The 7,430-nt window shown below is 44.9% G+C and overlaps 1 long non-coding RNA gene across 1 annotated transcript in view; it reads right to left on the bottom strand.

Moving 5' to 3' along the window:
• Nucleotides 1-7,430, bottom strand: part of LOC122548228 — a 27,871-nt gene that overhangs the window by 13,364 nt on the left and 7,077 nt on the right. The window contains exons 2-3 of the long non-coding RNA XR_006311194.1: nt 7,382-7,400; nt 2,424-2,428 (exon numbers count right to left, since the gene is read on the bottom strand). This is a non-coding gene — a long non-coding RNA (uncharacterized LOC122548228). The remainder of the gene's footprint in view (nt 1-2,423; nt 2,429-7,381; nt 7,401-7,430) is intronic.

Below are 7,430 nucleotides of genomic sequence, written 5' to 3' on the forward strand. Positions count from 1 at the left end.
GTGGAAAAATATGAATTGTACATTTGTCAGAAAGAATGAAATAAAAAGAAGCCCATTATCTAAGTGGTGAGAAATTGCAAAGCTCTGAGACGTAGAGGGATCCAGATGCCCTAGTGTATGAATCACTAAAGGTTAGTACGTAGGTCCAAAAATTAATTAGGAAAGCTAATAGAATGACATTCTTTATTGCGAGGAGAATTGATACAAATTATGGAAACTATACAGGCCACTGATGGGATCACATTTGCAATACCGTGAGCAGTGCTGGTCTCCTTCATTAAAGAAGAATGTAAATGAATAGGAAGGAATGAAGAGAATGTTTATTGGGGGTCAGTTAGCTCAGAGACAGGAATGTTGGCCAGGGAACACAGAGGTGTGTTGGAGTGGTAGGCAACTGGAAGCTCAGGATCATTTCTCGTGGACAGAGTATAAGTTCGGCCAAGATTGTCCAGTCTGTGTTTTGTCTCAGTTGGGGAGACTGCATTGTAAAACGTAAATACAACAGATTAAATATGACAGTGTCAATACAATAATGCAGTTGATGTGGCAGGTGGGTGAAGTCCACATTTTCACCATCTGTCATCAAAAAGCAGGAAAGCAGGGGAGGAAGTGAATTTTTGTAGGGGGGTGGGGAGCAGTGGTGTGCAGTCCCACTTGCACAGGAGACAGGCTCCCTTTGTGCCTCCTCGCTTGCCCTCTAAAAGCAGCCACCCACTCGCTTGGTTTCCCGCTGTCCACAAAGATCTCAGTGAGTCTCTTACCCACTGCACCTCCCAAGTCATTTTTTAACGTTAATAAAGAATTTTAATTTCCAATGAATCACTAATTCAAATCCAGCTGTGCATTCATGATCTGAGCCTACTCCCATTTTAAACCTTATTATTGTGTTTTATTTTGCAAAAGTGATTTACCTCGTACTGACATTGAATTCCATCTACTACATATTCACATATTTTATCAATCCCTCTTTTCACCTTCCAACAGCTTCCATATTGTCACTACCTAGAAATTTCTACATCACACACCCTGGACCAAATCCAAATCATTGATATTTTCCGCTGTGGCCACTCGCCACTGAAAATTTTCTCTTAGTGCATATTCGCTGTTTAATCCCTTTTAATCCAGTTTGCTAGTCTCCCTATGAGTCCACATCTTTTCATCTTCTTTATCGATCTCCCATGTGGAGTCTTGTCAGAAGATTTCATGTATCAATGTATATTTTATCTGTTTCATTTCCAACACGTTCCATGTTAATTAACTCCACAAAGAATGCTCAAGGTTTGTCAAGTACAGTTGTCTCTTTTGAAATATGTGCTGTCTACTTCGGACTATTTTCTATTTATCAAGATCAATAATAATTTCATCCTTAAATTAACACTCTAAAATTTCTGTAACAAATGTGAAACTAACTAACATAGAATTATCTGAATTGGAACTGACTCCTTTATTTAAATGGATAATATATTGATTATTCTCCAATCTTTGGCATCTAATAGTGTTCTAAAATATAACGTGTAGATACTTGGCAATTTTCTCGTTTATCTTCCATGGGTTTTCAGAATCTGTTTAATCTGTCCTTGAATCTTGTCTTCCTTTATCCAAACAAAGTTATCTACAATTTTCTGTTTCTACATCGCATTATTAGTCATTTACCCTCAATCACTTCAGAACTTACTTAGAGTCACTGAATCATAGAGGTTTACAGCATGGAAGCAAGCCATTCAACCCAATTTATCCATGCCGCTCAGTTTTCACAATTAATCTAATCCCATTTGCCTGTGTTTGGGTCATATCCCTCCATACCTATCCCATCTATGTACCTGTCCAAATGTTTCTTAAATGACAAAATTGTACTTGCCTCCATCACTACCTCTGGCAGAACTTTCCAGACATTCACCTCCTCTGTGTGGAAAAAAATTCCCCTCTGGACCCCTTTATGTCTCTCCCCTGTCACTTTAAAGCTACCTTATCTATACCTCTCTTGAATTTATAGGTCTCTATAAAGTAATCCCTCAGTTTCCTACATTCCAGGGAAAAAAACATCTCAGCCTCTGCAATCTCTCCTTATAACTCAAATAATATCCTTTTTATTAATCAGGATCATTGCAAAGTTCTTAATAATATCTCTGCCATGTAATCACCATTATCTAGAAATTCACAATCCTGATCTCCAAATAGAGCCCAACTTGCTTTTAACAATTGTCAATTTACTAGTGTACCGTTTCTATTCCTTTAGTTTTCAGTGGCCACTCCAAAACACCATTCCATCACAATTGACTCCCTCTCTGTCCCTAAAACAGTCTGATAAAAATTGGATACTGGTACCACGTTTGACTGAAATGAGCTTCTATTTACACATCCACAGAGCAGATTGGTCAATACTTCCACCTCTGATTCATCATCGAACCTCACTTCTACCTCACCTTCTCTACTGCCAAAAGCTTCATGCATGCATTTGTTATCTCTAGACTGGATTATTCCAACACACTCCTAGCTAGTCTCTCACATTGTGCACTCCATAAACTTGAAGTCATCCAAAGCTCTGCCTGTGTCCTCACTTGCACCAGGTTCCATTGACCTGTCATCCCTGTACTTACTCATTGACATTGGCCCCCAGTCAAATAATACCTTGATAATCACCTTAATTTTATCCTTGTTTGCTAATCCCTCCATACTTTGCCTCTCATCTCTTTGACCCCATAAATCTCCAAGCTTTCTAATCTTGGTTTCTTGAACATCCCCAATTTTGATTGTTCTGTTATTAAAATTTATTCAGCTACCTAGGCCCTAAGCGTTGAAATTTACACCCTCAATCTTTCTGCTATTTTCCTTCTCTTTCTTCCTTTAAGAAGTCCCTTAAAGTTTAGATTCTTAGCAAAGCCACCTGGCCATCTGACCTATGACTGCCTCATGTAACTTGGTGCCTAATATTGAGAACAGCCCTGTGAAGTGCTGTTAAAGTCACTATATAAATAAGTTATTGTTCTTTATGATTATTCTTATAGATTTCAAGGGTCCTCCAGTTTAGTTTTAATTAATTTCAATCCCTATGGTTTATCTAAGGCATTCAATTTTTAATAGAATACATTAATTCCAGACACTTAGATTCTTATATTGTAAACTATCCCACTTTTAGTCAGCAGTTGCATATGAAAATTTCTTCTTCCACCTCACCATTTCACCTAGCCCCCTTTTCATTATTCTAAAATGTACTGTTATGGATCAGGCCAGACCCTAACATTTCTAGTTGGTTTAAGCAGGTGTAGAGTGGATATTCCAGGCGTGATGCAGCTGGTCCAACAACTTAGTTTTAAATAGAATTTATTTACAGAGTATTGAATGAAGCACAAACAAAAGATCCCCTCTCATTCTTCTAAAATTCTAGCGAGCACAGTCCCAGGCAGCTCAACCTCTCCTCATAGAATAATCCCCTTATTTCTAGGAATCAACCTGGTGAACCTCCTCTGCAATGCCTCCAAAGCCAGTACAACCTTCCTCAAAAAGAGAGACTAGAACTGCGCACAATACTCCAGGAGCAGCCTCACCAACACCTTGTACAATTGCAGGAGAACCTCCCTGTTCTTAAATTCAATCCCTCTGGCAATGAGAGGCAATATTCCGTTTGTCTTCCTCATTACAAGGTTGCACCTGCAGGTCAACTTTTAGCGATTCATATACGAGCACTGCTAAGTCCCCCTGCACAACAGCATGCTGTAATTTTTCACCATTTAAATAATACATTGACATACTACGTTTACTTCCAACGTGGATAACCTCACATTTACCAACATTGTATTCCATCTGTCAGATCCTTGCCCATTCAGTTAACCTATCTAAATCTCTCTGCAGACCTTCCACATCCACTGCACAGTTTGCCTTTCCACCCAATTTAGTATCATCAGCAAACTTAGATATGTTACACTTGGTCTCCTCTTCAAAATCATTAATATACATCATGAACAGTTGTGGGCCCAACACCGACCCCTTCAGCACCCCATTCACCACCGATCTCCACCCAGAAAAATACTAATTTAACCCATTCTGCTTTCTATTTGTTAACCAATCCTCTATCCAGGTCAGGCAGTATCCAAGGAACAGGTGAATTGACGTTTCAGGCAAAAGCCCTTCATCAGGAATGAGGCTGTGAGCCAAGGGTTGGTGAGATAAATGAGAAGGGAGTAGGACTGAGTTTGATAAGTAGATGGAGGTGGGGGTAAAGGTGATAGGTCGGAGAGGAGGGTGGAGAGGGCAGGTGGGAAGGAAGATGGACAGGTAGGACAGGACATGAGGGTGGTGCCGAGTCTGAAGGTTGGAACTGGGATAAGGTGGGGCAATGGGAAATGAGGAAACTGATGAAATCCACATTGATGTCTTGGGATTGAAGGGTCCTGAGGCGAAAGGTGAGGAATTCTTCCTCCAGGCGTCGGGTCATTAGGGAGTGGCAATGGAGGAGGACCTACATGTCCTTGGCAGAGTGGGAGGGGGAGTTGAAGTGTACGGCCACGGGGTGGTGGGGTTGATTGGTGCAGGTATACTTTAGATGTTCTCTGAAGCGCTCTGCAAGCCCTAATGTAGAGGAGACCGCATGAGGAGGATACAGTAAATGATATGTGTGGAAGTGCACATAAAACTCTAATGGATGTGGAAGACTTCTTTGGGGCCTTGGACAGAGGTGAGCAGGGAGGTATGGGCACAGGTTTTGCAATTCCTGCAGTAGCAGGGGATGGTGCCGAGAGGGGAGAGTGGGCTGTTAGGGGGCATGGATCTGACAAGGGAGTCGCGGAGGGAATGGTCTTTATGGAAAGCGGATAGGGGTGGGGAGGGAAATATATGTCTGGTGGTGGGGCCCGTTTGTAGGTGGCAGAAATTTCAGAGGATAATGTGATGTACACAGAGGTTGATGGGTGGAAGGTGTCCTTGTTGCAGTTGGAGGGGTGGGGTTCAAGGTCAGAGGTACGGGAAGTGGATGAGATGCGCTGGAGGGCATCATCAACCACGTGGGAGGGAAGATTACGGGTTTTAAAGAAGGAGGCCATCTGGTGTGTTCTGTGGTGGAACTGGCCTTCCTGGGAGCAGATGCAGCAGAGGCAGAGGAATTGCGAATAAGAGATAGAGTTTTTACAGAGGCAGGATGAGAGGAAATGTAGTCCGGGTAGCTGTGGGAGTCTGGTGGGTTTGTAGAAAATATCAATGTTGAGTCAATCACCGTTGATGGAGATGGAGAGGTCCAGGAAGGAGAGAGAGAGAGGTGTCTGAGATAGTCCAGGTGAACTTTAGGTCGAGTGGAACGTGTTGGTGAAGTTGATGAACTGTTCAACCTCCTCGCGGGAGCAAGACATGGCACCGATGCAGTTATCAATGTAGCGGAGGAAGAGGTGGGGAGTGGTGCCAGTGTAACTACGGAAGATGGACTGTTCTACATAGCTGACAAAGAGACAGGCATAGCTGGGGTCCATACGAGTGCCCATGGCTACCCCTTTCATCTGGAGGAAGTGGGAGGATTCACAGGAGAAATTGTTAAGGGTGAGGACCAGTTCAGCCAAATGAACGAGAGTGTCAGTGGAAGGGTACTGGTGGGGACGCTGGGAGAGAAGAAACGGAGGGCTTGGAGGCCCTGGTCGTGGAGGATGGAGGTGTATAGGGACTAGATGTCCATGGTGTTGAAGATGAGGTGTTGAGAGCCAGGGAAACAAAAGTCTTGGAGGAGGTGGAAGGCGTGGATGGTGTCCTGAATGTACGTGGGAAGTTCCTGGACCGGGAGGATAGGACAGTTTAAACATAGGTGGAGATAAATTCGGTGGGACTGGAGCAGGCTGTGATGATGGGACGGCTGGGGTAATCAGACTTGTGGATATTAGGTAAGAGGTAGAACTGGGCGGTGCAGGGTCATACCTCCTACCCAAGATCAACAAGCCTGACTACCCCAGCTGGCCCATCGTCTCAGCCAGCCACTCCATCCGCCATGACCAGGGCATCCAAGCCCTCCATTTCTTCCTCTCCACCAGTACCCTTCCACTTACACTCTCATTTGTTTGGTTGAACAGGTCCTTACCCTCAATTTCTCCTTTGAATCCTCCCACTTCCTCCAGATGAAAGGGTATCCATGGGCACCCACATGGACCCCAGCTATGCCTGTCTCTTTGTCAGTTCTGTAGAACAGTACAGCTTCCGTAGTTACACTGGCACCATTCCCCACCTTTTTCTCTGCCACATTGATGACTATGTCGGCACCACCTCGTGCTCCCGTGAGGAGGTTGAATAGTTCATGAACTTCAACAACATGTTCCACCCCTACCTAAAGTCCACCTGGACCATCTCAGATACCTCTCTCTTCTTCCTGGGCCTCTCCATCTCCATCAACAGTGATCGATTCAACACTGACATCTTCTACAAACCACTGACTCACACAGCTACCTGGACTACACCACCTCCAATCCTGCCTCCTGCAAAAACGTTATCCCTTATTCCCAATTTCTCCGCCTCTGCTGCATCTGCTCCCAGGAGGACCAGATTTACCACAGAACACACCAAATGGCCTCCTTCTTTAAAGATCGCAATTTCCCCTCCCACAATTTTAATGCCCTCTAGAGCATCTCATCAACTTCCCGCACCTCCGCCCTCAAACCCCACCTGTCCAACTGCAACAAAGACAGAAACCCCGTTCCTCAACTTCCACCCCACCAACCTCCGTATACATCGCATCATCCTCTGCCATTTCTGCCACCTACAAACAGACCCCACCACCAGACATATATTTCCTGCCCCGCCCCTATCCACTTTCCATAAAGACTATTCCCTCTGCGACTGCCTTGTTAAGTCCACAGCCCTCACCAACCCATTCCCCCCCTACTGGCACCTTCCCCTGCCACCACAGGAATTGCAAATCCTGCACCCACACCTTCTCCCCTCACCTCTGTCCAAGGCCCCAAAGGAGTTTTCTACATCCATCAGAGTTTTACCTGCACTTCCACACATGTCATTTACTGTATCCATTGCTCCCGATGCAGTCTCCTCTACATTGGGGAGACAGAACACCTACTCAGAGAGTGCTTCGGAGAACATCTTCGGGAACTTGCACCAACCAACCCCAAATGCAGGTCATGGGCCTCCTCCACCGCCACTCCCTTACCACCCGACGCCTGGAGGAAGAACACCTCATCTTCTGCCTTGGGACCCTCCAACCCCAGGGCATCAATGTGGATTTCACCAGTTTCCTCATTTCCCATCCCCCCACCTTATCCAAGTTCCAATCTTCCAACTCGGCACTGTCCTCATGTCCTGTCCTACCTGTCCATCTTCTTTCCTACCTATCTGCTCCACCCTCCTGTCTGATCTATCACCATTACCCCCACCTCCATCTACTTATCGCAATCTCAGCTACCTCCCTCCCAGCCCCCCCCCTCCTCCATTTATCCCCTCACCCCTCCCCT

The sequence above is a fragment of the Chiloscyllium plagiosum genome, unplaced genomic scaffold (genome assembly GCF_004010195.1).
Source record: "Chiloscyllium plagiosum isolate BGI_BamShark_2017 unplaced genomic scaffold, ASM401019v2 scaf_12163, whole genome shotgun sequence".
NCBI lineage: Eukaryota > Metazoa > Chordata > Chondrichthyes > Orectolobiformes > Hemiscylliidae > Chiloscyllium > Chiloscyllium plagiosum.